Here is a 9,394-nt window from a genome sequence, read left to right as displayed (position 1 = left end):
GATATGAAGTGCTGAGATGTTCATATCATGATAGCAATCAATTCCTTCAGAAACCATGAATTGACTGGAAATCTGGCATGCGATGGAATAGATCCAAGGAAGGACAATTTTTAGGACACCGGCTTCATATTTCAAATACTATAAATAAATATACTAGAACACACAATTGAAAGTTCAGTAGTTTAAAGATCTTAACTCACAAAATTTTAAGGACTTTACTGTGGTTTTTAGGTCCACATTGCACGATTTTTACAATCCCTTAGGGACCTCTGCTGGCTAACTTCAAAAACTTCTCTTTGTAGTATTTTTGAGACATGACCATAAATATGTGACAGCGCTCCCACGAAATAGAAGTTGAACTTCACTTGAACTTCAGTAAATCTTTTTGCCGTCTCACAAATGCTTGAGCTTAATCTCCAAGGTGCAGTTACAAAATGCAACATATTCTGTCTCTCTCTCTCTCTCTTTCATCTATCCCCCTACTTGCTATGGAGATCTGTACCACACCCAAAGTCTCCAGGATAGATGAGCATATGGTGAAGAGATACACACATAAGTCTAAAACATCCCAGGAGTTCCATCTCCACAGCGGTTTTGATCTTCTCAGAACAATCACCAGGTATGTCCACGGGATTACAACCCTAGCCGCCACAAGACCATAATCACCTGAGAAATCTCTGACAAGAATCACCTGGCTGAGCCCAGAAAAGACCCATAGCTATAACTCATTTTATTAAAATAACATGAGTACTGTGGTTGTAAGCCCCTATATTTAAGTGCCCTTTTCACGTACCAATGCATAACTGGAACAATAATTATATTTTGTCATAATAATACAATTCAAATGTAGTTTAAAAATAGGAAACTGCCAAATACTACATTGTAAAAAGAACTGTTACCCAGAAAAAGAAGTCACCATACCATCATGGTTAAGAGGTTGCAGTCTGAATACCATATAACATCATTTTCAGTCACCGTATAAATACTACAGAGCTATGTTCTAGTAAGTATGTTACTTAACCTCCCTATAACGGGGCTACCCCATGACTATAAAGTAGATAAGGCGACAGCATCACCTGATTCATGGATTTATTAGTAGTTTGCATAAATGTCCACAGCAAAGCATTAAATAAGTGTTGTATACAGCAAAGTATAACTTGCAATAACTGTTTACATCTACATGCATAGAAAATTTTCCACAGTGATTTCAGTCTTCGCATTTATTTGAAGTAGATTTAATGTTTCAAATATAAATGTTAATAGTAATCTGCATCTCCTGTTAAATATGTAGAAGCTAAATATGCCAAAATTAAATATGCAGGAATTAAATTTATGGGATCATGACAAAATCACATCAAGATGGTGGAGTAGGAGCACATGAGGTTCACCTCCCACCACAAACACATCAAAAGGTACAGCTTCATGGGGAATAACTGCCACAGACAGATACCTAGAAACTGGCAAAGGGCCTATAAAACAAAGCTACAAGAAAACTTTGCATACAACCAGGTAGGATGGGAAAAGGTCATGAGATTGGGACCTCTGCCCCTGGGAGGGACTGGAAAGGAAAAAGGTCCTCATAGATGGACCCTTACCCTGAAGAGCTAAGGAGTCAAGCTACAGGCTGGATGTCCACGTCCTGGTGTCTTGTACGGAGGAAACAAATCACTTGACTCATGGGAAGAATACTGAGATGAACAGTAGAGATGGAGAAAGTGAAACTCTACTCCCAAAGAGTGCATATGTGCTGACTTGCCGCCCCCCCCCCCCAAAGAAAAAAAGAGTAAGGAGAAGCTCTACCCTGGCCATTGCTTCCTCACAATACTCCCAAATCTGAGTGGGGAAAACATCCCAGCCCTGTTCCTTCCACAACCCTGCATGGCACAGCATCTGGGCCAGCCTGGCCCTGCGAGAAGACTCAGTATAGCTATGCAGAGAAAGCTTGGGCTTGCAGTGTGGTTCTGGTGGGGAGGATGCTGCCACTACCAGTGCTTAGTAGGCGCTCTTTCAAAGCCACCACAACCAGCATACCACAGTTCATCTACCAGCTGAACAAGGGCTCTGCCAAAGCAAGTAGACATATTTACAGGGCATCATAAACAAATCTCATGGTAACCACAAATAAAAAGCATATAGAGATTCGCAAAAATAAAAAAAATGAATGCACTTAGCGATGTCACAAGAGAAAATCACCAGGCCACAAAGTGGAAAAACAAAAAGAAGAAATGAACGGAGAAGAATTTCTTTTAGAAAATTGGAAAACAATGATTAAAATGGCCATAAGCACATACCTTTGAATTATTACTCTAAATGTTAATGGACTAAAGGCTCCAATCAAAGATATAGTGTAACTAAATGGATTTTTAAAACATACAAAAATCTGCAATATGATGCCTACAAGAGGCTCAATTAAAGGGGAAAGAAACACACAGACTCAAAAGGAGGAGATGGAAAAAGATATTTTTTTGGCAAATGGAAACAACATCAGAGGAGGGTAGCCACACTCATATCAGACAAAATGGATTTAAAATTAAGTCCATGGCAAAAGACAAAAAAAAAAAAAAGGCCTTTATATAATGATAAAGGGATCAATGCAAGAAGAGGATATGATACTCCTTCATATATACACACCCAGTAGAGGAGAACCTGGATATATAAAGCAAATACTAACAGAGAAAAAGAGAATGGACAATTATGCAATAATTGTGGGAGATTTTAACACCACACTGATATCCAGACAGAAAATCCATAAGGCAACAGATATCCTTATGGATACAGTAGACCAGTAGGACTTAATTGATATCTACAGGATACCACCTCCAAAAAACAGAAAATACTTTTTGCTAAGAATTCATGGAAGACTCTAGGATAGACCACAAAGGAGGTCACAAAACAAGTCTCAACAAATTTAAGAGGAGAGAAGTTGTGTCAAACATCTTTCAAACAACTATGCTATGAAACTAGAAATCATCTGTAGAAAGAAGACAACAAACATGTTGAGACTTAACAACGTGCCATTAAAAATCAATGGGTCAATGATGGAATCAAGAGGAAATGAGAAAATACCATGAGACTAATGAAAACACAGCTTTCTAAAATCTTTAGGATGCAGTTAAAGCTGTTCTAAGAGGGAAGGTCATAGTGAGTGAGACACACCTTCCTGAGAAACAAGAAAAATCTCAAGTAAACAACCTGAGCACCCAAAAAAGTACAAATAGAAGAAAAAACAACTCCAAAGACAGCAGACAGCAGAAAACAAAGACAGCAGAAGGAGGGCATTGATAAAGTTCAGAGCAAAAATAAATTAGAAGTTTAAAAAAAAAACATTAGAAAAGATCAATAGAACAAAGAGCTAGTTTTTCTTTTTAAATTAACAAAATTGACATACTTTTATCCAGGCTCACCATGAATAAGAGAGGAGACATAAACAGAACATCATGAAAGCAAAAGTATGACAACTAATACTACAGAGATACAAAAAATCAGAAGTATATATTATAAATAGTTATAGGCCCACGCATTGGACAATGCAGAAGAAATGGACAAACTTCTAGAAATATACAATTTGCTGAGACTAATTGAAGAAGAAACAGACAATTTGAACAGACCAATTCCTAGAAGTACAAAAGAACCCGTCATTTAAAAAAATAAAATAAAACGTCCTGCAAACAAAATTCCAGGACCGGATGACTTCAGAGGCATTTCTACCAAACATTAAAGAATCACTTATACCTATCATTCTCAACCTATTCCAAAAAAGTAAAAAAGAGTGAATGCATCCAAATTTACTCTATGAACCCATCGTTACCCTGATAACGAAACTAGTCAATGTCAATGCAAAAAAAAAAAAAAAATACAGACCAATATCTTTGATAAATATATATACAAAAATCCTCAACAAAATATTAGCAAACTGAATCCAAGAATACATAAATATAAGATCACTCACCAGTTCATGTTGGAATTATTCCAGGGTCACAAGTTTGATTCCACATAGGCAAATCAGTGTGATACGCATATTAAGAAAAAAATGAGGGATTCCCATTGTGGCTCAGCAGTAACAAACCTGACTAGTATCCATGAGGATGCAAGTTCAATCCCTAGCCTTGCTCAGTGAGTTAAGGATCCAGCACTGCTGTGACCTGTGATATAGGCCACAGACCCAGCTGGGATCTCATGTTGCTGTGGCTGTGGCATAGGCCAGCAGCTGCAGCTCCAATATGACTTCGAGCCTGGAAACTTCCATATGCCACAGGCGTGACCCCCAAAAAGGCTCAAAAAGAAAAAAAAAAGCAAAAATCACAGGATCGTGTCAATAGACACAAAGCAGCACGTGATTAAGCATCCATTCATGAAGAAAAACTCTCATCAAAGTTGCTATAGAGGAAATATATCTCAATATAATAAGGGCCATATATGACAAACTCACAAATAATAAGATTATTCAACAGTGAAAAGCCAGGAGCCTTCCTGCCACATTCAGAAACAGTCAGGAGGTCCACTCTTACTGCATCTATCTATCATAGAATACTCAGTCTTAGCTGCAGGAATCAGAGAAGAAAAAGAAATAAAATTATCCAAATTGGGAGAGAAGAGACAACAGTCTCACTCTTTGCCGTTGACATGATACTCTCTGCAACGAACCCTAAAGTCTCCACACAAAAATGATTTGAACTACTAAATGAATCAGCAAAGGGGCAGAATACAAGATTAATATACAGAAATCTGTTGCATTTATGTACACTAATAACAAACTATCAGAAGTTTAAAAAAAGAAACAATCTGCTTAAAATCACATCGAAAAAAATTAAAATTCCTAAGAATCAACTGAACCAAAAAGGTAGACAGACGTATACACTGAAAACTATAAAAAAAAACAAACAAAAAAAAACACGAATGAAGGAAACTGGAGATGATTCAAAGAATGGAAAGACATTCCTTGTTCTTGGATTGGAAGAATTAATGTTGTTAAAACAAACATAGTACCCAAAGCACCTACATATTTAACACATTCCCTATTAAAACACCTAGGACATTCTTCACAGAACTAGCATAAACAATACTAAAATTTATGTGGAACCACAAAGAACTCTAAATGGCAAAGGCAATCAGGAGAAAAATGAACAAAGTTGGTGGTATAACCTTGCCAGACTTTAGGCAAGACCACAAGGCTACAATAATGGAAGCATTGTGGTATTGGCCCAAAAAGAGACACATAGATCTTCGAACAGAATAGGCAGCCTAAAAAAAAAAAGCCATATGCCTACAGTCCTTCCACAGCAAAGGAGGCAGGAACATACAAAAGTGAAAAGACAGTCTCTTCAGCAAATGGTGATGGAGGACTTCCCCTTGTGGCGCAGCGGAAATGCGTTCAACTAGTAACCATGAGGCTGCGTGTTTGATCCCTGGCCTCCTTCGTAGGTTAAGGGTCTGGTGTTGCCGTGAGCTGTGGTGTAAGTCGCAGACATGGCGAGGATCCTGCATTGCTGTGGCTGTGGTGTAGGCCAGCGGCTACAGCTCTGATTCAACCCCTAGCCTGAGAAACTCCATATGCCCTGGGTGTGGCCCCAAAAAGCAGAAAAAACAATGGCGATGTAAAACTGGACAGTCATATGAAAAATAATGAGGTTAGAACACTCTCACCCCCATACGAAAGTAACCTCAAATGGTTTAAATGCAAGACATGAAACCATAAAACTCCTAGAAGAGAACAGAGGCAAAACAATCTTTGACATAAATTGTAGCAAAATTATCCTTGGTTAGTCTCCCAAGGAAAAAGAAATAAAGGCAAATTAAGTGAATGGGACTTAATTAAGCTTAAATTACATTGAACAGCAAAGAAACTGATAGACCAAACAAAATTACAAGCTATGGAATGTGAGAAAATATTTGCAAATGATGGGACTGACAAGGATAATATCCAAAGTATACAAAAAGCTCATACAACTAAATATGAAAAGAAAATCCCCCAAATTGGCAGAAGATATGAATAAACATTTTTCCAAAGAAGACACATGGAAGTCTCACAGGAACATGAAAATATTGCCAGCACTGCTTTCTAGCAAAGAAATACAAGTCGAAATGACAATGAGATATCACTTCACACTGGTCAGAATGGCTATCATCAAAAAGTGTTCAAATAGCAAATGTTGAAGAATCATTGGAGAAAAGGGAACCCTCATGTACTGTTGCTGGGGTTGTAAATAGGTGAAACAGCTATGGAAAACTGTATGGCGTTTCCTCAGAAAATTAAACCTACAACTACCACATAATCCAGCAACTCCACTCCTGGGTTTACATCTGAAAAAATTCAAAAAATCTAGTTCAAAACATGTACCCCAATATTCACAGCAGTACTCTTTCAGTAGGCAAAATATGAAAGCAACTCAAGTGCCCATCAACAGACAATTGTCTTAAGAAGATGTGGTATATGTGTACAAGAAATTATCATTCAGTCATAAGGACAAAATGAAATACTGCAGTTTGCAGTAACAGGGGTGGGCTTAGAGAATATTTGGGGCAGTGAAATAAGTCAGAGAGGAAAGATGAGTACTGTAGGATAATACTTAAAATGTGATACAGATGAATACATATAAAAAACAGAAACAGATTCATATATATAGACAATAAAATTACGGTTACCAAATGAGGGAGCGGGAGGGACAAATGAGGAGTGTGGGGTAAGAAATACAAACTACTACCATAAAACAGATAAGCAACAATGATTTACTGTACAGCACTGGGAATTACACCCAATATCTTATAATAACCAATAATGGAATATAATCTACAAAAATACTGAATCATTATGCTTTACTGCTGAAACTAACACAAAAATGTTTATCAAATAGACTTCAATAGAAATACATAGATAGATAGATAAATAAATAAATAAATATTACAAACTAATGATGTTTAAAAACGGCCTCTGGACCAAACCTTGGCAGCCATCTGTGTTTTTAAAATTAAAGTAAAATACACATAACACAAAATGCGTCTGACCATCTATTATAAATTGCGTAATTCAATATCATTCATACATTCACATGATGTACAACTCTCATCTTTAGCAGGAACCAGAGTATGTTCATCCCGCAAAAAGTGACACACACATTAAACAGTTACTTCCAATTCACCCATTCCCAACCCAAGTAAATTGGCATTGTCTTCACATCATCGTGCATGTCAGTAACACCCAAAGGGGAGAGGAAAAAAGACATACAAGACTATACTTTTAACCAGGCTTCTTTGCATACTCTTCCTATATCTTCAGCGTTCTTCAATTAAAATTCACAGATGTATTAAAATTTCCTTTTATTCCCATGGTTGCTCTTTTATGGACTACGTGCAAGGATATACCATATATTAAAAGAGAGGAATGTAGAGAAAAATTACAACAACCGCATGAACCTCCCAGACCTGAATTCCATAGACCAGCTCCCACAGGAAACAAGAACTTCTAGTGAAAATTATTTTTTGAAACAACTATTTAAGGTATCTAGAAATTGTCCTAAAGACAAACAGCTAAAAAAGACCCATTTTATTCCAGAAAACAGTACTACCAAGAGTAAAATCAGTGAGAGCCTTGTCATTTAAAGCTCATTCTGCTCCCTCTCATACCCTTCTTACTCAGATCGAGACTCCAATCCTAGCAGATTCAGAAAGAACACCGGGCTCTCACTCACCACAGCTCCCATCTGACTACTATGGTGTCCCCTTAGAAGGGTCAGTCCACTTGCATTTCTCTCACACACACACTTCAGCAATGTGTTACAGAGGCTAAGATCCAGAAGGTGGAGCCAAGAAGGTCCTCCCTTCTTCCACGTAGCCTGACTCCTAGGGCAGAGGTTCTTTTCAGGCATAGTGTATTGAGAACACCGAATCCCAAATGGTCATTGCCCCAGCTCTTTCATAGAATTGAGTGTCCATGAGGAAAGAGGCAAACTAAAAATAGAGGCTACAGTTTACATCTAAAGCAGGAATCTCGCTCGGAGAGATGTGTGCCACTGTCCCTGTCCCCAGCTCTGGAAGCCAACATTCAGAAAGTTTGAACAAAGGGAGACACGGTAAGTAAAACAGAGAGCGCTCAAAGGTACGTGGAAGGAATTCACTTTATTTGAAACAGACTCTGGGAGGCTCGTGGCTAAGAGTGCCCTCAAACTATGAAAGATTAGTTGGTACCAATTAAGAGGAATCTGGAGGCTTCATGATTCATGCACATTAAACCACTGGCAAGCTACTTCACCAGAGAACACCAAAGAAAAGCCTTCCTGAGGTAGGCTTTAAACCACTGGCAAGCTACTTTATCAGAGAACACCAAAGAAAAGCCGTCCTGAGGTAGAAACACACCTCAAATATTGACTTCAAAAATTATGAGCCTACAAAAGTGGCTGAACATTTTAGCGTCAGAATCTGGAGCAAGTTATAGTCCCAAGATATCAAAAATTAGAGCACAATCACCCAACAACTGCTGAAGGCTAACAGTAAGACAATAGAGAGTCAAAGGTGTGCCTGAACAAAATACCTGTCATCCCCAGGAATGTGAATATGCCCGAGGCAACGCCCTCTGAAGAGACACAACAGAGACTCTGCATAGTAAAGGAAAGAGACTTCACTAAAATAGTGCACTTAGGCACTAAACAAATAACAGCGACAACAGACAGACCTGGAGAGGACCAGTATCCAGAGTTGCTACACTCTATTTTCTAAATGTCACAGTTTAGCAAAAATTTCACAAGATAGATAAGTAGGAAAATGTGATGTACGTGGGGAAAAAAGCAAATAATGAAAACTGTCTGTGAGGGGAACAAAAAGTTGGCTCTAACGTTGAAACTCTTCAAATTAGCTATTTTACATGTGTTCAGTGATTAAAAGGAAACTAACAACAACAACAAAAAAACACTCAAATTGATAATAGGAGAAACCAAAATAAAAAACGCAAATCATCATAAGAAACTATTGTGAATCACTATACTCCAACAAACTGAACAACTTAGAAGAAATGGATAAATTCCAAAAAGCGTAGAACCTAATTTCAGCAAACCATGCTTAAAGATGTGGGGAGAGTATAATAAGTACATCCATCCCAAGCAATAAAGTATGTAAAAAATAGATAGAAATATTCTTCCAAAGAATCAAATGGAAATTTTGGAGTTGGAAACTACCATAACCAAAAATAAAGTTTACAAGGAGGAGTTAACTGATGGTTTGAGAGGCTGATGAAAAAGCCTATGAACTTGAAGAGAGCTCAATAAGATAATACACTCCAAAGAACAGAGAGAAAAAAAACGCAAAAAAAAAAAAAATGAACAGAGGTTTAGAGAAAGGTGGGACATAATTCATCCCACTAACATCCACCAAATGAAAGTCCATAGAAAAAGGACAAGAGTAAAGT

Source organism: Sus scrofa, chromosome 8 (assembly GCF_054392235.1).
Source record: "Sus scrofa isolate SSC_HxYL_T2T_F1_AM1 chromosome 8, Sscrofa_HxYL_maternal_Yorkshire_Landrace_v2.0, whole genome shotgun sequence".
NCBI lineage: Eukaryota > Metazoa > Chordata > Mammalia > Artiodactyla > Suidae > Sus > Sus scrofa.
Note: the sequence above shows the minus strand (reverse complement) of the source record.